This window comes from Symphalangus syndactylus, chromosome 2 (genome assembly GCF_028878055.3).
Source record: "Symphalangus syndactylus isolate Jambi chromosome 2, NHGRI_mSymSyn1-v2.1_pri, whole genome shotgun sequence".
Classification (NCBI taxonomy): Eukaryota; Metazoa; Chordata; class Mammalia; order Primates; family Hylobatidae; genus Symphalangus; species Symphalangus syndactylus.
This window is the reverse complement of record NC_072424.2, coordinates 136,134,263-136,158,551: the sequence shown is the minus strand read 5'-3', so window position 1 is coordinate 136,158,551 and position 24,289 is coordinate 136,134,263. Positions and strand designations below refer to the sequence as shown.

Genomic DNA, 24,289 nt, shown 5'->3' with positions numbered 1-24,289 from the left:
GTCTCGGTCCAAGACATGAAGGAAATACTAAACCTCTTCAAGTTACTGTAGAAGAGGCCTGGGTTAGGTCATCCTTTTCAATGACAGCCACTGCTATGCCTCCCTACAATGAAAATCTGAAACACCTGTCTGAATTGAGCAGTAGCCGCTTCCGGAGGCTTTAACTCAATTGGTTGCTAAACAGTTACAACTTAGAAATGTGGAAACTTCTCTCTCCCCCGGAAGTCTCCTGTGTTTCTAGTAAAAAAGAAATCAGGCAAGTGGAGGATGGTAACTGATTTAAGGGCCATTAATGCTGTAATTAAACCTATGGGAGCCGTCCAACCCGGCATGCCTGCCCCTGCTTTAATACCTAAGAACTGGTCTCTCATAGTTATTGATCTTAAAGACTATTTCTTTCATATTGCTTTACATAAATCGAATTGTGAAAAATTTGCTTTTACTGTACCATCTATCAATAATCAAGAGCCTGCAGCTCGTTATCAATGGAAAGTACTTCCTCAGGGAGTGCTGAATAGCCCTACCACCTGCCAGCTTTATGTTGGACAGGTGCTTTCACTAGTTTGAGCTCAATTTCCCCAGGCCTATATTCTTCATTATATTGATGATATATTAATTGCTGCCCTCACTGATAAAGAATTGACTGTTATCCATTTTTGAGCCATCGTGTTACAGAGGCTGGATTACACATCGCTCAGGATAAAATTCAACAGACCACTCCTGTTCAATATTTGGGAATGGTGTTCGATAAAGAATACATTCAACCTCAAAAGGTTCAGATTAGGAGAGATTCTTTGAAAATCTTAAATGATTTCCAAAAACTTTAAGGTAACATTAATTATTTAAGACCTACTTTAGGCATTTCAACATATGCGCCGTCTAACTTGTTTTCTACGCTGCGTGGAGATTCCAATCTCTGCAGTCCCAGGACTTTGACCCCTGAGGCTTCACTGGAACTGGAATTCATGGAGGAAAGAATCCACACTGCCCAGCTGTCTAGGGTACAGCCATCTCAGCCTTTTCAGCTTCTGGTTTTCGCTTCATTGCACTCCCCTACTGGGCTAATAGTTCAACATAATGACTTAGCAGAGTGGTGTTTTCTTACTCATTCTGTGTCAAAAACTTTGTCTGTTTATCTGGACCAAATGGCCACCCTAATTGGACAAGCTCAGTGTAGAATACTTAAATTTTCCAGATTTGATCCGAATTCAATTGTGGTTCCTTTAAATCAACTCGAAGTTCAGGCCACTTTTCAACATTCCACACTGTGACAAATTCACTTGGCTGATTTTATCGGTGTTGTTAACAATCATTATCCAAAAAGACAAATTGCTTGATTTTATAAAAATGACTTCTTGGGTGGTCCCTCGACTGACCAAAGATCAGCCCATTCCTGAGGCCATCACAGTGTTCACTGATGGCTCCAGTAACGGAAATGCTGATTATGTGGGTCCTACAGACAAGCTTATTTCTACCCCTTATACCTCTGCTCAAAAGGCAGAGTTAATTGCTGTAATTATTGCCTTACAGGATTTCCCCAAGCCTTTAAATATTGTCTCTGATTCTGCTTATGTTGTACATGCCACTAAAAATATAGAAACCGCTACTATCAAACATATTGGTAATTCTGAATTGGCTTCTTTATTTTCAAGGTTACAACAGGCATTCGCCAATGCAGACACCCTTTCTATATTACACATATTAGATCTCATACCACTCTACTGGGACCCATGTCTGCTGGTAACGATAAGGTTGACTGGTCTCTTGCAATCCAAGAAGCTCAGGAGTTCCATAATCTCACTCATATCAATGCCGCTGGATTAAAAGATAAATTTGCTCTCACCTGGAAGGAGGCTAAGCTTATTGTCCACCACTGCCCTCAGTGCCAAGTTTTTGTACTTCCAAATCAAGAACCTGGCATTAATCCCAGAGGCCTAACTCCTAATGATTTATGGCAAATGGACGTGACTCATGTTAGCTCCTTTGGCAGACTTTCACATGTACATGTTTCTGTAGACACCTTTTCAGGTTTTATTTGGGCTACTTGCCAAACAGGGGAAGGCACGGCCAATATTAAAAGATATCTGCATTCTTGCTTTGCAGTTATGGGGCTTCCATATCAAATAAAGACAGACAACGCCTCTGGATATGTTAGTAAGGCTTTTGATTTATTTATGCAACAATGGGGAATTTTCCATATTACCAGAATCCCTTACAATCCTCAGGGACAAGCTGTGGTGGAATGTGCCAACTGCACTTTAAAAACTCAATTGTCCAAACAGTCTGAGCAAACAAAAGCATAATTTAACCACTCCCCACTCCCAGTTACATTTAGCATTGTTTACCTTAAACTTTCTAAATGTTCCTAAAGACATACTCTGCAGCTGAACAGGCAAAAAATTCTCCCTAAATGAAGGCAAGCCAGTGTTATGGAAAAATTCCCAAACCAATACCTGGGAACCTGGAACAATTATAACACGGGGAAGAGGGTATGCTTGTGTTTCACCAGGAGATCATCAATCTCGTCTGGGTGCCCACTAGGAGACTTATACTTCGTGTGAATACTGACAATAAAAACCACAGGGAAGGGACGTGCGCATCAGAGACTGCCCTCATACCTGGTGAGATCTGTGCCGACTCCTCAGAAACTGGCACGCCAAATTAAAATGGGTGTGGTTCAATCCTCCCTAATGGCAACAGAGATCCCTCTAACTAATCCCACTTCTCCTAATTCCCTTTCTTTTTCTCCTTACGAACCTAAAAATCTCACCATTTCTATTAGCCTGAAAATAACAACCCCTTGTTCTTCTCTTCCTCCTTTAGCACTGGATCTCGCTTATAACAGGTTTTATTTAATAATTCTCCCCCTTATACTTTCTGTCTCACCAGTTTGCCCTCAAACTGATTTACCTGCTACACAAAATTATTCTTATTAGGCTTATGTGCCTTTTCCCCCACTTATTCAGCCTCTCACCTGGATGGATGCTCCTGCGGAAATCTATGCTAACGATACCGTATGTGGATGCCTGGAGCTACAGATGAACACTGCCCCACTCAACCAGTAGAAGAAAGCACTGCATTTAATGTTACTATGGGTTATAAATACCCTCCTCTGTGCTTCGGACATGCACCTGGTTGTATCCATCTAGAACCTCAAGTCTGGGCTGCTTACCTTCTGGAGAGATCAGCCACAAGGGAATAGGGACATTTGGTCTCTGGCCTCTCCCTTTCTCCTTTAAGACAAATGAAAGGGGGAGTAATAGGAGATACCCCATACCTTCAATATAAACCTGTAGGAAAACCATGTCCTAAAATTTTTGAGGGCCCATCTAAAACTTTAATTTGGGAAGACTGTGTTAACTCACATGCAGTAGTATTAAAAAATGACTCATATGGTTTAGTAATAGACTGGGCACCAAAGGGCTATTTAAAAATCAATTGCTCCTCTGGCAGAAGGGAATGCCTGGAGGCTTCTTTTTTTTTTTTTTTTTGAGACGGAGTCTCGCTCTGTCGCCCAGGCTGGAGTGCAGTGGCACAATCTCGGCTCACTGCAAGCTCCGCCTCCCGGGTTCATGCCATTCTCCTGCCTCAGCCTCTCCAAGTAGCTGGGACTACAGGCGCCTGCCACCACACCCGGCTAATTTTTTGTATTTTTTAGTAGAGACGGGGTTTCACCGTGGTCTCAATCTCCTGACCTCATGATCCGCCCGCCTCGGCCTCCCCAAAGTGCTGGGATTACAAGTGTGAGCCACCGTGCCTGGCCGGAGGCTTCTTATTTTATTTCCTATTGGGAGGACGAAGATGATCATCCTACTTTGCATAGGAGGTTCAGCTTGTTCTTTGCCTTAAAATGGGAAGATAAGGGCATTACCCCCCACCCTGACCGAGGCCTCGTATGATACTCCCCATTCTGAGCCCAGAACACCCAGAACTTTGGAAATTGGCTATTGTCATATCCAGACTGCGAGTATGGGAAGGGGAAACTTTTCTGTCTGTTGTCCCCACTGCTGCCCCTCGCATCCGTGATTCTGAACCCCATGATAAATCCCCTTTGAACCTTTTCCCTCTTTTTGATGCTGATCCTCCTTTATGGGACTCCAATTGGCATTATGATAATTCTTCTTGACCTAGGTATGCTCCTCTACCTCTTCGGCATCCCTGGGCACCTTGGATTGCTTCTTTACGGGGGAGAACACTGGGCATTGCCACTGCTGCTCCTCTCCCTCAGTAGCAACGTAGATTCAAACATTCTGCTTTGTTTACCTCCAACCTGACTATTCCTATACAGAGTTGTGTTAAGCCTCCTTACATGCTGTTAGTGGGAAATATCAAAATTTGGACGAACAATCAAACTGTCCAATGCATTGTCATTTATACACTTCTGTTAACTCCCGTTTTGACTCCAGGAAAAGTGTAATGTTGGTTCGAGATCAAGAAGGAATCTGGATACCGTGTGCCGGACCAGTCAGAGAATCCTGTGTCAAAACTGAGAGAATGAACAAGCCTTCATCACCATGGCACATTTATATAAAAAGAAAGGGAGAGATGTTGTGGGAAGTCAGGGACCCCGAACGGAGGGACTGGCTGGAGCTGTGGCAGAGGAACGTAAATTGTGAAGATTTCATTTTAATATGGACATTTATCAGTTCCCAAATAACACTTTTATAATTTCTTATGCCTGTCTTTAATCTCCTAATCCTGTTATCTTCGTAAGCTGAGGATGTACATCACCTCAGGACCACTGTGATAATTGTGTTCACTGTACAAACTGATTGTAAAACGTGTGTTTGAACAATATGAAATCAGTGCACCTTCAAAAAGAACAGAATAACAGCAATTTTTAGGGAACAAGGGAAGACAGCCATAAGGTCTGACTGCCTGCGGGGTCAGGCAGAATACAGCCATATTTTTCTTCTTGCAGAGAGCCTATAAGCGGACGTGCAAGTAGGAGAAGTATCGCTAAATTCTTTTCCTAGCAAGGAATATTAAATATTAAGACCCTAGGAAAAGAATTGCATTCCTAGGGGGAGGTCTATAAACGGCCGCTCTGGGAATGTCTGTCTTATGCGGTTGAGATAAGGACTGAGATACGCCCTGGTCTCCTGCAGTACCCTCAGGCTTACTAGAGTGGGGGAAAAGCCCCGCCCTGGTAAATTCGTGGTCAGACCAGTTCTCTGCTCTCAAACCATTTTCTGTTAAGATGTTTATCAAGACAATACGTGCACCGCTGAACATAGAACCTTATCAGTAGTTCTGCTTTTGCCCTTTGCCTTGTGAACTTATTGGACCCTTATCTGTTGCGGGAGGTCAGGCACCCCGAACGGAGGGACCAGCTGGAGCCACGGCAGAGGAACATAAATTATGAAGATTTCATGGACATATATCAGTTCCCAAAATTAATACTTTTATAATTTCTTAAGCCTGTCTTTACTGCAATCTCTGAACATAAATTGTGAAGATTTCATGGACATTTATCACTTCCCTAATAATACTCTTATAATTTCTTACGCCTGTCTTACTTTAATCTTTTAATCCTGTTATCTTCGTAAGCTGAGGATGTACATCACCTCGGGACCCTGTGATGATTGTGTTAACTGTACAAACTGATTGTAAAACATGTGTGTTTGAACAATATGAAATCAGTGCACCTTCAAAAAGAACAGAGTAACAGTGATTTTTAGGGAACAAGGGGGACAGCCATAAGGTCTGACTGCCTGTGGGGTCAGGCAGAATAAAGCCATATTTTTCTTCTTGCAGAGAGCCTATAAACGGACGTGCAAGTAGGAGAGGTATCGCTAAATTCTTTTCCTAGCAAGGAATATTAAATATTAAGACCCTAGGAAAAGAATTGCATTCCTAGGGGGAGGTCTATAAACGGCCGCTCTGGGAGTGTCTGTCTTATGCGGTTGAGATAAGGACTGAGATACGCCCTGGTCTCCTGCAGTACCCTCAGGCTTACTAGAGTGGGGAAAAACTCCGCCCTGGTAAATTTGTGGTCAGACCAGTTCTCTGCTCTCAAACCCTGTTTTCTGTTGTTTAAGATGTTTATCAAGATAATATGTGCACTGCTGAACATAGACCCTTATCAGGAGTTTCTGATTTTGCCTTGTCCTGTTTCCCCAGAAGCATGTGATCTTTGCTCTGCTTTTTTGCCCCTTAAAGCATGTGATCTTTTCCCAATTCATCACTCCCTCCCCTTTTGAAATCCCTAATAAAAACTTGCTGGTTTTGTGGCTTGGGGGCATCACGGACTTACCAATATGTGATGTCACCCCTGGCAGCCCAGCTGTAAAATTCCTCTCTTTGTACTCTTTCTCTTTATTTCTCAGACTGGCCGACACTTAAGGAAAATAGAAAGAACCTACGTTGAAATATTGGGGGTGGGATCCCCCAATACTTATCAGTAGTTCTGCTTTTGCCCTTTGTCCTGTTCCCTCAGAAGCATGTGATCTTTGTACCTACTCCCTGTTCTTACACCCCCTTCCCTTTTGAAACCCATAATAAAAACTTGCTGGTTTGAGGCTCAGGCGGGCATCACGGTCCTACCAATATGTGATGTCACCTCTGGCGATCCTGCTGTAAAATTCCTCTCCTTATACTGTCTCTCTTTATTTCTCAGCCGGCTGACACTTATGGAAAATAGAAAGAATCTAAGTTGAAATATATTGGGGGTGGGTTCCCCCAATATGGGAGGATTGCTTGAGCCCAGGAAATCGAGGCTGCAGTAAGCCATGAGGAAAAGGGAAGAGAAAAAGGAATGGGAAGGGCAAGGGAAAGGAAAGAAAGGAGAAAATAAGAAAAGGAAAGGAAAAAGAGAAAAGAAGGAAAAGGAAGGGGAAGGAAGGATCTTATGAAAGAATACCTATAATATGAATCAATTATATGAAGTTCAGAAACAAGCCAAACTAATTTTATCAGTTAATACAGAATATATTGGTGGTACAACTAAAAATTAAAAAGAAAAAATATTACAAAAAGCAGCGTGTTGCTTATTTGGGGGGTGGTTATAGTGAGACAGGAGAGGCACACAAAGGTGTGTTGCTTGTGTGCTGGCCATGTTTCTTTTTTTTTTTTTTGAGACGGAGTCTCATTCTGTTGCCCAGGCTGGAGTGCAGTGGTGCAATCTTGGTTCACTGCAAGCTCTGCCTCCCGGGTTCATGCCATTTTCCTGCATCAGCCTCCCAAGTAGTTGGGACTCCAAGCATCCGCCACCAAGCCTGGCTAATTTTTTTGTATTTTTTAGCAGAGATGGAGTTTCACTGTGTTAGCCGGCATGGTCTCGATCTCCTGACCTCTTGATCTGCCCACCTCGGCCTCCCAAAGTGCTGGGATTACAGGCGTGAGCCACCATGCCCGGCAAATGCTGGCCATATTTCTTTACCTGGGTGGTAGTTATGGGGTATTCACTTTATTCTTTACAACATATGCTTCTTTATGTATATCTCACAGCAAGCAAGTTTTTTTAATTTGAGAATTTTTTAACTTGAGAAACTTGATATAAACAGGTTTAACAAGCTGTGAACTACATTAGGCATCAGTCCTGGGGGACTTTTAGAAAAATTAGTAAGGAAGTTTTTTTTTAATTATTGTATCCAACCATAACAGGTATTCTCCCAATCTAGAAAATTCCAATAAAGCATAAAGATGCTATTTTACTTCTCAAACTAAGGTGTCTACAAAGAAAATGCACATTAACAGTAATGAATGGATATAAAATTTCAGACTACAGGTTTGCTTGGGGGTTCAGGAAAAGAAAGAGAGGAAGCCAGGCAAGGTGGCTCATGCCTGTAATCCCAGCACTTTGGGAGGCCAAGGCAGGCAGATCACTTGAGCCCAGGACCTGGGCAACATAGCGAAACCCAGTCTCACAAAAATTAGCCAGGCATGGTGGCATATGACTGTAGTCCCGGCTACTCAGGAGGCTGGGGTAGGAGGATGGCTTGAGCTTGGGAAGTGGAGGTTGCAGTAAGCTGAGATCACGCCACTGTGCTCCAGGCCTGGGCAACAAGAGCCAGACCCTGTCTCAAAAACAGAAGAAAGAAGAAAAAAGAGGAAGAAGGAAGAGGAAGAAGGGAGAAGGAGGAGAAAGAGAAGGAAGTAGAGGAGGAAGAGGAGGAGGAGAATTTCCTGTTTTATGATCTGAATCAAACACATCCCAGTTTCTCCTCCTGGGAGGCTGACTCTGCTACCTTAGGGACCCATGTAGAGTGTGGACACAGGACGTCCTCACAGCTCTACTACCTAGAACAGGGATCCTGTGCTTTCTGTCCCTTTTCCTCCTCTCCACACCCAGGCCTCCCTTCGTTGCCCTTCTGTCCACAGATGGCAGCAGGTGCTGAACTCTGCATTTCTTTTTAAATAAAGTAACTATGACAACCTGCTTTTTTTTTTTTTTTTTTTAAGATGGAGTCTTGCTCTGTCGCCCAGGCTGGAGTGCAGTGGCACGACCTCGGCTCACTGCAATCTCTGCCTCCCAGGTTCACGTGATTCTCCTGCCTCAGCCTCCCAAATAGCTGGACTACAGGTGCCCACCACCACGCCCAGCTAATGTTTGTATTTTTAGTAGAGACAGGGTTTCACCATGTTGGCCAGGATGGTCTCAAACTCTTGACCTCAGGTGATCCACCCGCCTCAGTCTTCCAAAGTGCTGGGATTACAGGAGTGAACCACTGCGCCTGGCCCAATGACCTGCTTCTAATTAGAATCACTCCTTTCCTTTCAGAATTTTCCAGAACCTACAAATACTCACTGAGCATGAGGCAGTTTTGTTTCCTAATTAGTTTTAATGCCTGCCTCAAGGCCGGTTCAAATTTGCACTCAGAGCCTGCCTTTGAAGGCTGGAATACTCTCAGTAGCCACTTGTTATGTAGCTATTGACAAACACAGGGAAACACATACATCCAGAAGAAACTAACATCCCTGCAAAGGTAATAGGATTTAACAATGATTTTATATATTTATTGTGTTATCATTTTCTACCTCTAATTCTCAAAACGTGCTAGTGAGATAAATAATGTATGACTAGGATTATTCAAAAGGTGTGTTTCTACAACTGTGGTAGTCTCAAATCATTTTCCCATTGACTTGCATTGTAACTTACAGAGGTGGAGTCTATAGAATTCTGTCTTATTCAGAACACAACCATCTCCTTCAGGTGTGACACACATAAGCGCTGAGCACATAAGCAGACTCTTATAGCAAGGGTCTTTCTGCCTGTGGTAGAGGTATTTTTTCATTTAATTAATTATCCCTACCTAAATCATATACTGATAAACAGAGGCTATGTTTTACTCCAATTTTTATGCCACCTGCAATTCCCACCAGTACTCCTGCACTGAATTAAGTGTTCAATAAGGTACTGAGCATGGCACATTGCCTCAGTTTAAGGAAGTGGGAAACAATAAACATGAACTGAATGAGTTTCTCTGTATGAACCCCAGGTCAACACCAGCCACTTGGAAGCCCAAGGCTGTGGGCATTTCAGCCCTGTAAGCAAAAGCCACAAGGGCCAGGGGTCCACTGCCAAGTTCAGAGAATCACAAACAGGTGTATTTTCAAGGAAAGCTACTCCCTGTTTACTTTATATGGCTGATTTCAACAGCCAATTCTGAGAATATGAACATCTAATTATCTGTACAGAGAGAGGACGGAATGCAGCTTGCAGACAAACCGCTTGATTAGTAGTTTAAAAGAAAGTGGGAGTTAGCTACCTCTTAGAGTGAATCTACACCTGATACTCAGATATTAAAATACTGTGGTACCATACTGGGGCTCACCAGTATCAAAAGTCAGGTGCCTTCATTAAAAAGGGGGGCATTTTATTTATCAAAGCAACAAAGTCTGAAAGAAGTAATAGCCTGTGTCACATGTCACACAGGGTACACAGAAATGAGAGAGTAATTTGGTGATATAATTCAAAAAGACTTAAAATGCTGCAAAACCTTTTGATTCATCAATTCCACTTCTGAAAGTTTATCGTAAGGAAATAATCTTACACTGTGCAAAGACTTGGCTATAAGGATTTCTTATAGCGCTTGTATAAGGGAAAAATATGAGATAATCAGTATGTCCAAACAGGATACTGGTTGAATAAACGTTGATAAAGACATAAAACAGAATACTATAAAACCACTAATAGTTATATGGTAGAAGACTACAAAACAACATGAAAAGATGTTCTCAGGAAGTAAAAAGTAAAATTACATGTTACACTTCCACGATGCTCTGAAAGGGCCTCTGCACACTACTAGATCTTGAGTAAATTACAACAAATGTAATTTTTAATTGCTGGACTTGCAGGAAAGTATAGGAAATCTCTAAGGAAGGCACATACACATAAACATAAGGGAAAGCCAGGGTCATCTGATAGGGGACACAAGCGGATACAAAACAAGCACTGGAATCGGAATTAGGGTGACCAATAGTCACAGTTTACCCAGAACTGTCCCAGTGTTAGCACTGAAAGTCCCACATCCCAGGAAACCCCTCAGTCCTGGACTAACCAGACAGTTGGTCATTCTATCAGATATCCAGACTTTGGTCCAGCCTCTAGGTACAGAGGCTGAACCTGGGTCACACACATTCAGCAGGATTCACAGGCTAAAGTGTCCCACAATTCTAACATCCTTGTATGTCAGAGCAAATACAAATCTTAGCTGCATGCAAACTGTCCCAATTTAGGAAATAAGGATTCCCCCATATAAGGTTCAACCAAAAATCTGTTTACAATTAAAAATTACTAAACACACAAAATAAGTCACCATGAGTTCTCAGTACAAACAACAAATTTAGATCCCCAAATCTTCAGAAACTGAAATAAACAAGAACTTTAAATAATTAGGTTTGAAATGTTTAAAGGAATTAGAAAGCAAGACACTATCTAAAATGCCAGAAAGAATCAAATCTTTTAGAAATGAAAAACCTATTCCTTCAATAAAATGCAGTCTACAATTAAGACATCAGCTAAAAAAGGAATTAATGAACTCGATCTAATAGCTCAAGAAATTACCCAATTTTTTTATAGCACAGAGACACAAGGAGATAGAAACATAAGAGACCAAGAGAAATGAAAGACAGATTAAAAAGGACAAATCTAATTAAAATTCTAAAGGGACAGAACAGAGAAAATGGAAAAGAAATATCTGAAGACATAACAACTGAGAATTTGCCAAAACTGATAAAAAAAAAAATGCACAGACACAAGAAGCAGCACAATATATGCCAAGCAGGAGAAATAAAGAAGAAATCCACACCTGGGCCCACTTTAGTAAAAGCACACAATAAAAACACCAAGAGAAGAGTTCAGAAGCAGCCAAAAGGAAAAGACAGGTGCTTACAAAAGAATGACAATTAGACGATAGAGACATCTCAACAGTGGCACTGGCTGCCAAAATCAATGAAATAGTATCTTCAAAGCACTTAAAGAAAACATAATTATATTCCCAGAAAGATTGTCTTTTAAGAATTAGAGTGAAGTAAGAAGACCATTTCAAAAGAACAACAGCTGAAATTTAAGGCCAACTGACCTCGCAATATAACATCTAAAGAATATTCTTCAGGTAGAAGGAAAATGTCTCAGAAGGAAGGTCTAAGAAACAACAAAAAAAGAAATTGTTAAATATGTAGGTAAAATTAAACAATGTCTGTTCAAAACAGAACAATAAAGCAGGAACAGCAGACTCATATTAATATACAATATGTATCAACTTCTAGGTATAGCTCTTAATGCTTTATAGGTACCGTATTTCATTTAAAAGCCTTAGCCTTATGAGAAAGATCCTTTTGTTGTCCACATTTTATAGGTGAGGAAATTGGGGCACAGGCAGGTTAAATGCTTGCCCAACACTATCCAGTAGGCAGCAGAGCTAGGTGTCACACCAGGCTGCTGGTTTCAGTTTCTAGTTTATGTGCTTAACCACTAGACTGTGTCTATGACGAGTGTGGGGGGAGGGTAGAAAACTAAAAAATAAAAAAAAGACAATTTGATCAAAACAAGGATGACCAGAGTCAAAAGTACTCTTAAGGCCTTTATATTGTTTTAGAAGGATGGTTAAAATACTCAACCTTATACTTAATTATCTTAGGTAAGCATGGTAAAATTTAAAGGGCAATCACTAAAAGACTAGAAATAAAGTATAAAATTTCTAAATCACTGGAGGGGTAAAAACAGAATGAAGGTGGGAGCAGGGGAGACCAAAATCAATCCCCTAGAAAGAGAAAAACAAAATGAAAAATAAATGAAAATGTACAAAGCTTCTGCACAGCAAAGGAAACAATCAACAAAGTAGACATAATCCACAGAATGGGAGAAAACATTTGCAAAATTATTCATCCAACAAAGGATTAACGACTAGAATATATAAGGAACTCAACAGCAAAAGACATTCTGATTTAAAAATGGGCAAAGGATCTGAAAAGACATTTCTCAAAAGGAGACAACAAACGGAGAGCAGGTACATGAAAAAGTGCTCCACATCACTAATCATCAGGGAAATGCAAATCAAAACCACAAGCAGATGTCTTCTCACCCCAGTTAAAATGGCTATTACTAAAAGAGTCAGAAAATAACAAATGCTGATGTGGATGCTTGAGCCCAGGAGATCGAGATCAGCCAGGGCAATACAGTGGGACCCCGTTTCTACAAAAAATTTTAAAATTAGCCAGCATGGTGGCACGCACCTGTGGTCCCAGCTACACAACAGACTGAGGTGAGAGGATGGCTTAAGTCTAGGAGGTGGGGGCTGCAGTGAGCCATTAATCACGCCACCACACTCCAGTGACAGGGTGAGACCCTGTCTCAAAACAAAACAAAACACTTCTTGGCTATAGCAAAGGCGGTATTTTGAAAGAAAATTCACTGCCTTAAATGCTTATGTTAGTCTGGGCATGGTGGATTACATGTGCAATCCCAACATTTTAGGAGGCCAAGGTGGGAGGACTGCTTGAACCTAGGAGTTCAAGACCATCCTGAGCAACACAGTGAGACCCTGTCTCTACAAAAAATTAAAAAATCAGCCAGGCATGGTGGCACATGCCTGTGGTCCCAGCTTCTCAGAAGGCTGAAGTAGGAGGATCACTTGAGCCCAGGAGGTAAAGGCTGCAGTAAGCCATGACTGCACCACCATACTCCAGCCTGGACCACAAAATGAGACCCTGTCTCAAAAAACAAAAAAAACAAAACAACAACAACAACAAAAAACTTATAAAAGAAGAAACTGTTATAAAATGTTATAAAACTTATGTTATAAATTAAGGAGCTAAAAATTCAACTTAAAGAAGTTAGAAAAGTACAGCATAAACCAAAAGAGAGTAAAGGAAGAAGATAATAAAAACAGAAATTAAATAAATAAAAAGAAAAAAAAGTTAGACAGGCTAAACAAAGCCAAACACTGATTCTTTGCAAAATGTAATCAAAGACACAAAGCTCTGGCAAGATAGATAAAGACACAGCAGCGCAAATAAATACTGACAATGAAAAGAAGGCTACAACTAACTACAGACACCATGAAACTTAAGGTAAAATAATACCATGAACAACTTAATGCTATAAAATTAGATAACATATGAAATGAATAAGTTCCTAAGAAACACAATTTAACAAAACTACTTCAAGAAGAAAGACAGTCTAAATTGTTCTATAACCACTAAAGAAAATGAATCTGTAGTTTAAAATCATCCCACAAAGAAATCAGGCCATATATTTTACAAACAAGTTCTACCAAACATTCAGGAATAGCCTACAGCAGTATTACACAAACTCAATATTTAAAAAGTGATAATAGCCACAACTAGTTCTAAAAGGTTATTAGAAAATCTGTTTGTCTACTAATTAGTAATATAATCTATTAGATATAATTCATTCTACTAAAAGAGTAAAGAGCAGGGAAAAAGATCATTGCAATACAAGCAAAATAGTATCCTAAAATTCAACACTCATGGCCGGGCACGGTGGCTCACGCCTGTAATCCCAGCACTTTGGGAGGTCGAGGTGGGCGGATCATGAGGTCAGGAGATCGAGACCATCTTGGCTAACACGGTGAAACCCCATCTCTACTAAAAATACAAAAAATTAGCTGGGCGTGGTGGCGGGCGCCTGTAGTCCCAGCTACTCGGGAGGCTGAGGCAGGAGAATGGCCTGAACCCGGGAGGCGGAGCTTGCAGTGAGCCAAGATCGTGCCACTGCACTCCAGCCTGGGCAACAGAGTGAGAGACCTTCTTAAAAAAAAAAAAAAAAATCAACACTCATTTTTCTTTTTTAGATTCCAAATTAGCAAGAGAATTTCCTTATTCTGATAAAGGATATTTACCTGCAATCTATAGCAAACATCATATTTAAGAATTAAATAAGATAAAGATGTCTGTATCATGCTGTACTAGAAATCCCAGACAAAGTAGAAAGATGAGAACCCTACTACCACACAGTACTGGAGGTCCGAGCTACCATAGAAGACAACAAAAATCAATACAAGGTATAGGAAGATTGGAAAGAAAGAAAACAAACCACCTAGGCTGAAATCCCAAACAAACTGCACATGCAAATTATTAAAGGTGATTTCATAAATGTTATGTAATTTAAGACAGCCATATAAAAGGAATCATTATTCCCATTTTCTCTATGAGGAAATAGAGGCTCAGAAAGGTTTTGAGCAACTTGCCTGAAGTTGAAGTCCCCCCAGCATATTAAGTACTGAAGCCAGAATTCAAACCAACTGATAATTTCAGTGCTCTTCTCCGTAGACCACATGACCTCCCCTCAGTTAATACTCACCCATTTTGCCAGTGGGCTAAAGGACAGCTGCACTAGTATCATTTGCCACTTTAAAAACAGTCACTTGGTCACATTCACTAGCTAAGAACACCCTCCTCAGCCTGGCATTCAAGGGCCTTCACAGAAGGGCCATACACCTACCTATTGTGCCAGTGTTGTCTTCACCAGGGTCCTCTATAAAAATTACTCTCCTTTCAAAGCATTAATATATTTACTGCCTGTACTAAGCTCCAAGCTAATCCATCCAAGTACAATGCTCATCCCAAATTCCCCCAATTTTAGCCATCTTTCATGATGCAGCTTCGACATCACCTATTCCATAAATCCTTGCCAGTTCCTCCCTAGTAAGTATGGTCTTCTACAGCAAATGTTTCTATCTTCAGTTGCTCATTCAATTCTACACCATATTATAAGTATTTGAGCCCCTATCATCCGTGCTAACTTGGGAGTTACTTAACGGTAAGGACTTTTAAATGTCTATTCATCAAGACATCTAGCAAGCAAAATGTACATATATATTACGTATTCAATAAATGCATGTTCAATTGAATAAAAGTGCTTTTATTTGTATATGGTGTTAAAACTGTTTTACTCTAGAAACAAATGACCCTATGTAGGAATAAAAATACTTTTCCAATGATGTCATAAATTATATTATAGGCCAATAAACTACAGGAGAAGTCTTTTTACTGCCATGACAGAAATAAACACTACACATGCATATGTCTGGACACGCAAATGCTAGATGGAGCTTAACAACTCCATTCACCCTGTAATTTGAACCCAGATCTGTATGGATCTCAAACTCATATACTCCAGGTTGGCCTCTCCTCTTCACTGTAAACATCCCACTGTGTCCTAAGATTTACTACCTGGTTTATCTTCCCTACTACAATATGAACCTTCTGAGGGCAAGAAATAATGTCTTCATCACTGAATCTCCAGACCTAGAAAAGAACTCAGTACATATCTGTTGATAAATGACCATTAAATGTAGGAAGAAGCCCAACATGCTGACCCCTTCCAAAAGCATTACTGTGCATCCTCACAAAAGAATAAAGAGATGACCCTGAGTGGGAAATTACAAGTCCTATTATGTTCACTATCTTCTCACTAAGAAGGAAATTGCATATTTTAGAAAATTTTCCACTGAAAGAGCTGAAATAAAAATTTGGGGTTCTTAAAAAGCTAAATTCTAGTCATCTAAAACACTGCAGTCTTGGATGGCAATAAACCCATCGAGCATAATTACACAATAAAATTTGTCTTGAATTACTAATAAATACCATTACAATAAGAGTTCCAAGTAGCTAAAAATATCCCCAAGCTCCTGCCAATGTCCCACAGTTACAGTGTTTAGGTGATGATATCATACTGAAATTTACTAGGAATACAAGACCAGTAAGACAAGATCTTTTCACAGACCCCTGATAACACAGAAAATTTCAACTAGTCTATGGTCTAGCATGTATACAAGAATAAACAAGTTTAGATGTAATAAAAAGTTTACTCTCTTGGTTACAGGTACAGAGGAAATTACTAAACACAATCCATTTCCTTTATAAAACAGAAGAAACAGAAATAATTGCGAGAGAAAACAAAGGCTGTGGCAAAACAATTCTGCATTACTTCTACCACCACATTCCATATTCCAGAAAATTATTATATCTGTACAAAGAAAGGTACAATTGATTTTGATAAATCTGAATTTTAGAATGTCTTTTGGATTATTACTTAGAATTCTTAAAGCTTAACTAGCACAAATTTCAGTAAATTTTTTAACTTACAATTTCAAGTTCTTTCCAAAAAAACTGAATGGAATGAATTGCAACAGATAATGGCAGTTTGTAATTTTCCTAATTTTTTACAGCCAAATATTTTCATGAATACCTATATATTGTTAAACTAAAATGAAAACAAAACACCAATTTACATCATGATGAGTAAATCTGTTTTCACATCTGCTGCCATCTTTTTTACTTGCAAAAATAATCCCCTGGCATTTTCATGTTTTTCATATAGAAAGAACTCAAATGGAGAGCTGAAACGCAGCCAGCAACTGAAGAGAGCCCTGGCTATAGCCCAGCCACAGTTGGGTTCTATGGGAGGGATGAATGCCAAGTGATTCCTTCTTGGTTCTGATGGTAAGCAGAAGTGCCTGACCCTCGGCCAACAGATGGACAGGGAAGACACAGAGAGCACACCCACACTGCCCATCTACGCCAGAGATCAGGGCAGGGCAGGGCAGGGCGATGGACCCGTGCCTATACAAATGGATGCACTTCCAATCCTAATATATGTGCTTAGAAAACTACATGGAAGCGGCTGTGAGCTATTCATTAGATGATTTCCAACATACAGAGAGAATCTCAGGGTGGTGAACAGCACTCACAAACAGGCCTGGCACAGAAGGAATGAGCAGGCCTGTACTGTAAGGCAAACCACAGTAGGAATTCAGGTAGGAATCATCAGTCAGAGACTGAAGGAGCAGAATACAGATGTCAACATCATAAATGGCCAGCAAAAGCGTTTCCTTACATTGCCAAAACTCTCGCATAATGACTTTTTGGACAGAAATATTCTTGGTTGTTTCCTCATTACAATGGAACTACTGCGATTAATCAAGCAACAATAAACAAATAATTGTTTGTTGTTATAAACAACAAATTATTTGTTATAAAGAATTATTTATTGTTGCTTAACAACAACAAAAAATCTACTAACAGATCAGTCCAAGACTAGATAACATAAAGCTAACATAAAAATACAAAATCTGGACCCTGAACGTAAACTGTTCACAATCTGTTAGGAAGGGGAAACTCAAATATATGAAATAATCAGAGAACAATTAAGAGTGAGGGTGTGGAGCTCTGTGTAGGCCTTGAACAATCAAAGACCTTGAGAATCATACCAGCAACAGAAAGTGTTGAACCTGAAAAGCAGGAGAACTAGGTACTTGTACTATCTGTGATCATTAAAGATGAAGACGAAGGAAGAAAAGACATATCTGAGGCAGAAAACATGCTGGTTAACCTTTCATAGCCACAGCAACCCTGTGAGGTAGGTATCATCCCCATTCCACAGGCAAGGAAACTGAGGCTCACACCTCGGGCAAGTTATTTAACCACTGTGGTCTCAGTTTTTTCATTTGTAAAATCCAGGAATTAACATAATCAGCAGTTTTCAAACTGGGACCAGCCAAACACCAGTTTTCTAGCATTGACTCAGAGCCCTGAAGTGGGCAGGGCTGCAGGCCAAATGTACCAAAGCCTCTGGTCAGCAGCTCAGTACCTATTTCTCCACAGAATGTTTTGCCATTATAACCACAGCACTAAGAACAGCACTCAGTATATAATGGGTGGTCAGCTAAAAAGTGAGGAATGAACGAATCAAGCAGATGGCATGTCATCACTGACTTTAAGCTGACTCTCATTCACAGCGGCTCATTTCCTTATATGTCTAGCGATGTTTCTATTGTCAGCATATCTCCAGCTCTTCATCAGCTGGTGGAGGGTAGCATTCTTCCTGAAGGGATGTGCATTTATTTCTTTCTGCCAAGCACCCCTGGGCTCTTCCAACTCAGAAGCATTTAGATTTGTTTCTCAGCTTGGGGTTTTCCAGACCATGCAGGTAGCATTAATTCAAATCCCAAGCCAAACAGTCTCAAAAGAGACTTTTTCTTTTTAACCCCATTTGCTGATGGATGTTTTTGTTTTGTTTTCCAGCCTGGTCTCCATCTGGCCTGAATAAGTCCCAGGCCCTGGCCTTCAGTGCTCACTTCCCAATCCAGTTTTAGACCTTCTGTCTCCCAGAAACACTCACTCCTCTTTCTCTTTTTCCCCACCTATGGATTTTTCTCACTTTCTTTTGATAAAGACTTTTAAAGGATGTTTGCTGTATCTTTTGCAGTATTTCTAAGGGCTTAGAGCAGGAGACTTTTCCAGAATATATGGTCAGCCTCATTTACAGGAGGGTCCATTATCTACCACTTTTCACTTTGGATGTGGTTTAGAAATCATTCCCTGAGGTAAGTGAGTGCAGAAACTACATAAGCGTCAAAAGAGAGGAGGACACCCCAGAGGACTCCCAGAGAGGGTGAAGAAAAACACAAGCAGCCAATACAAGAGAGAGGCTGAAGCTGGCTGGGGTGGAGGAGGAGCCTGAGGTGCAAGGAGCAGACCTGCTGAAGCAGAAGGCTGGAGGCAGTTTATTTCCTAGTGAAAGGAGACCAACTTGCACTTTAGCAATTAGTTCTGAAGGATGACTGGTAGGTAAATGAATATAATGATTCTATTTACTGGTACTTCCACCAATAAAGAGGACAGTTTAAGAACATAGTAGTATCACTTGCATATATAATTCTATAAGGACAAGCACACAGATCCAAAGTTGAATCAAATTCAGGCAGGAAATAGCACACAGGAAATCCCAAGTACAAGGAACTAAGATGAATGAAGGGGACGCTGTGCTCTGCCTGCTGTAAAGTGCTAAGATTCAGTGCACAAGCCAAAACCTTACATTTTACACAAGAATTTTGTTATACAGAGTGGAAAATAAGTGAACTATCACCAGGGGCTTTGAAACATTTATTATTCTGATTCGATTACTATTGAATGCAGCTAGACATAGTGTTTCAAAATTTCTAAAAATGATTTTCTTTTATTACAACAATAACCATTTATGGAAGATATTAATAGTTACAAGTTGGCAAAATGAGGCTAAAAGAAGCCATAGAGCCATGGTGGCAGCACTGTATCTTCTAGGTTCTTACAGATGAAAGTCTTTATAGGGTTTTTTTTTTTTTTGAGACGGAGTCTTGCTCTGTCACCCAGGCTGCAGTGCAGTGGTGGGATGTCAGCTCACTGCAACCTCTGCCTCCTGGATTCAAGCGATTCTCCTGCCTCAGCCTCCTGAGTAGCTGGGACTACAAGTGTGCGCCACAACCATGTTGGCCAGGCTGGTCTCGAACTCCTGACCTCAAGTGACCCACCTGCCTCGGCCTCCTAAAGTTCTGGGATTACAGGTGTGAACCACCGCACCCAGCCCATAGATTTTCATGTAATATAACATTCTGTATATGAAATAATTAAAATAATTCTAGACAGAGAAAGGGTTACCATGACATGGGGTTCATCAAGAAAGCATCTGTGGTCCTGGAAGATCCAGATGCCTGCTTTATACAGGTGTTATTACAATTAACACTAACAAGAATAAAAAGTGTCAGGGAAAATTCAGTTGATTCTTGACTACTACCATGCCCTATAGGTGCACAAATATAACATGAGAAAATTAACGGCAGGATTTAAATCTCATAGCCGTTCTTCCCAGAAAATAGCATTACCTCAAATCAAAGAGTAGACACTGGGTAGCAGGAAAAAAGATAATGATCCAAATGTTCCCTTAATCCACATTTCAGTCAAAGGTTATAATCACAGCTGGACATAATGAACATTAGCTTGGGGTTCAGCAATGATTTATATCATCTAGTTCTTAGAGGGAATTCATATTCACTTATCAAAAGCTTACCTTTTAGAAGTAACAAATCAGTTCTATTTCCTTCAAGTTCTTATACCACAAATTTAAGATCTTCACAAAATAGTATTTGTGCACCTAAACGTGGAGATACTCAGCTTGCCCCAGGACTAAACGAGAAAGAAAAATTAACTAGGATTAGTGAGAAAAGGTTCCAGAAGCAACAAGCATAAATTCAAAGGAAGTACTTAAAAATGAACATGCACTGTTGTTTTAAAGAATCTATTAGAAACAGGACTCTTTCCGAGAAGAACGTAAAGCACCTAATTAAAAGCACAAAATAAGACTGTTTATAATAACTTTTAAAAGGAAAAATAGAGTTAAGAAAAAGAAGACAGCAAAAATGTTAATGCAAAGTATAAAAAACTTGGCCTGAAGTATACTCTTGATCACGGCAAAAGAGACTCAGGATGGCTTACACAAATCTTATCAGAAATGAGGAAACTGACTAGTTAGCCAGGAAAGATGTTTTTCCCAGTATTAAATTTTGAAGAAATGTCACCAATGAAGCACTACGGAAGAGTCATCAGATGGTGGAAGGGACAAGGACAATAATCGCACACAAAGGTAAAAACAGGGTTTCCAGTTATTTCCTATAGCGAACATGAATAAAAGCTTAACATTAGGTAACTCAGTAAAAGCAATGTTTTAAGGGCTAGGTTAATGTGGTCCAAAACATGCTATGAACAAAACAGAAAAGAGAACCTGTCCTTCCCCTTCTCCCTAAAAATCATGACTCTTAATGAGGCCAGCTAACAAGCTAAGGATTGGTTCTAAGGCTCGGCACTGCATTTACCCACCTCCCTGTTTCGCTGTGAAATGTGACCACCTGCCCCCATCAACCCTTCTGGCTAATGGAAGGATAAAAACCAGAATAGAAATGCCTCACTACATTTAGGCCAGTTCTGTAAATAAAAAAAAAAAAAAAAAAAAAAAAACTACGGTGACCAGCTGGCCAACATAGTGAAACCCCGTCTCTACTAAAAATACAAAAAATTAGCCAGGCGTTGTGGTAGGCGCCTGTAATCCCAGCTACTCAGGAAGCTGAGGCAGAAGAATTGCTTGAACCCAGGAGGCGGAGGTTGCAGTGAGCTGAGATCATGCCACTGTACTCCAGCCTGGGCAACAAGAGCAAAACTCCGTCTCAAAAAAAAAAAAAAATTACGGCAGGAATTTCAACCCAGGATTTAAGTCTGAATTACCTCGCTGAGATACCAGTAAAATGCATGGAAACAAATGAGATGTTCTTTCTCCTTCTGCCTTTTTAAATATCCCTCCCATAACACCCACAAAGTGAGGTGGTTCACCCTGGCCACCTGTCCTAATCCATTCACCCCAGTCATCTGCCCAAAGAAATGAGAGTGCAAAAGCTACAAGTGAGCTATTACTCCTCACGTTTAATGTAAGGTATCTGCTATTCATTTCTTTTTAAATAAAATATTTTTTTAAAATAAAGATCAACTAAATTTATTTATCCATCCATCTGTCCATTTATTCATTCACTGTACAAACACTTGAGTGCCTAACATCCCAGGTACTGTGCTAAGCAGAATAAAACAGCCTTAACTTTCTAATTTAGATGACAAATTACAGCATTTCTCTCTCTCAATTTAAACAGTTAAAAGAGTGCACCTTTCAAAGACCATTAGAATGTGAGACTTTCTTCTGCTTGGGTCCTCAAATACAAAATCATATCTTCAATTAATCACCCAACTATCACCACTCTATAAGGAAAGCCAGGCTTGCAGACTTGTCTCAGCAGCCAACAGTTAGACAGCTGCACAGGCACTGAGGCAGGGCCTCACTTAAGTGGAAATCAAACTATGCAGGGACTCCTCCTGACCAGTTTTCTCCTTTGGCATGAAGCACTTCTTAACTTCACTGAAGAATTTTTGTAAGAAACCAATTTTCACAACAAAAATAAAATCTATATTCAGGTAGCCACTTGTCCCAAAACGCTAATAAAATAGATTCCTGGTAAAGAAAAATGAAGAAAAGTTAATTTTAAATAACCAGGGAGGAAAAGGTAATCAATGATCAGTTGAAATATCAAAAATAAAAAGGCAATTAAAACAAGATAAAATGGCATGAATGCATAGTATCATGGACTTGGCATGGCTTCAATTATTCATTTCTTAATGTATAAGTTTTTTTTTTAAGTGTATTCCTATTACACTGGTCTTGCTACCATGGTAAGGTTAATGCTATACTACAATTCTAATTAAAATTCATACTGAGGCCCAACTCTCAACATTCACGTTGATAAATAAAAGGAAATGGCAATGGAATACATGAGAAATACGCAACTTTCCTTCTTACCAAACTGTCAATTTTAACTTCCCAGTTATGGAGAAAGTCAAACCCTCATGTCTACCGTGGTGCATCTCTTGTCTATCCACGCAGTTAGTGGTGCACGCCGTAAAGAAGCATCACCTCACTTCACAACTGTGTTCTGAAATAAGCCCTCTGGTCTAGGGAAAAACTGTCTAGGCAGAGGTTCACATGCTGAATTCCAAGCCAAACACGTATCAAGTGTTCACAGCTGTCTGCTGTTTTGAGAACTTCTTGGAAGAGAATGAATAGGTCTGCTGTATATCTCACTAAGAGTAAAGAGGACCTACACCATTCTAGGGGGGAGGAGGAGGAAAGAGGCCAAGGACACGTTCCCAATTATGCTATCGTCAAATGGCTGGTCTGGGGGAGAGAGAGTCTCCATTTTCTTTTCTCTTTTTTTCTTAACATAGTTAATTAAACACAGATGAAGTCATTTGAAACCAATTTTTGTACCATGTAAGCCATGTGCTAAAGATTTTCCTCATAAATGTACATAGCTATCATAAACTGAGGCTAGAAATTATCTTCTAAATGTATTAGTGTCAATCACAGTATTACTGTCTTCCTGTGACATTAAGATCAGAACACAGCAGTGAAGGGAAAAGAACATATCTTTATTCTATCATACTTGAGCTAAAATCATAAAGACGTACTAAAGCAATTTAAGTGTGAATTTAACAATATCTTTTAAAAGTTTAAACTAGATGGTAGAAAGCATATATAATTTAAGTTCTGAATTCTGAATATCTACTCATTGTTCTACATTTTCAAAAACTATGGCCAGTATTCTGGATCCCCATGGGGTCTACGTAAAGAAAGCTAAACTCACCCAGGCAAGCTCCCCAAATAGAGACTGCGACTTACCTCCAGCTCTCCTTCCTTTCACTGGTTCTACAACAGTGCCCTAAACATAGGAGGTCCTCTAAAAGTATTTGTTCAATAAGATGCTTAAAGGGGAAAAATATCAGAGTCAAATAAAGAAGACTTACTGGCACCTATTTAAAAAAAAACAACTAATAAAATAGGTAAAATGATCAAGAAGAAAATAATCTATTATCAGAGCAACTGTTCTTCTCAACTTACGACGTCAAAACGTTCTCAGATTACATCAAACAAAAAGTATCATCAAAGTTAACATTACATTTTTTTCTAGGAAAGATCTGAGTATATGTATTGAAAACTAAGCTTTTCAATCAATTTAATCAACATGAGCATACAGACAATAGTTTAGTACTACTAATAAAAATATCTTTTGGAAAGTGCTGGATCATTTTACACTAAAGCATATGGCCAAAAAAAAAAAAAAACACTAGTATTTTCTTCTACATTTCCCCTCTAAACACTACAAAATGCACTATATCAAAATAATTGTATGGAAAGATACAGTACTAGACTTGCTCTTTGTGACGCTGTGTTGTCAATACAGCTCATTGTACCACACAGTACAGGCCGGACACCTTTAGCAGTCTCAAAGGAGCTGTGAAAACACAGACCTTACACTTCCCCCAATACTTCATCTAATGCAAACAGAGGGCAGTCCACTTGACAGACATGCAACAGACTTAAGATCCCTTGAAGCTCAGTTATTCCATGCCTATGATGATGAATTTAGCACAAGAGGAAGGGAGTCCACATTCACCTCCACCTATGCTGAGA

The 24,289-nt window shown here is 40.0% G+C and overlaps 1 protein-coding gene across 7 annotated transcripts in view; it reads right to left on the bottom strand.

The window, feature by feature from the left end:
• TULP4 (TUB like protein 4) overlaps positions 1 to 24,289 on the bottom strand; it is a 287,410-nt gene that overhangs the window by 219,451 nt on the left and 43,670 nt on the right. For 4 of the 7 annotated variants that reach the window (XM_063632632.1, XM_055268119.2, XM_055268209.2 and 1 more), the window contains one exon: positions 20,294 to 20,409. The exons of 2 other annotated variants lie outside the window; for them this stretch is intronic. The gene's annotated coding sequence lies outside the window, so the exon portion shown is untranslated. Of the gene's footprint in view, positions 1 to 20,293; positions 20,410 to 21,931; positions 22,665 to 24,289 lie in introns of those variants that run through there. One more of the 7 variants, XM_055268137.2, reaches the window with a different exon arrangement.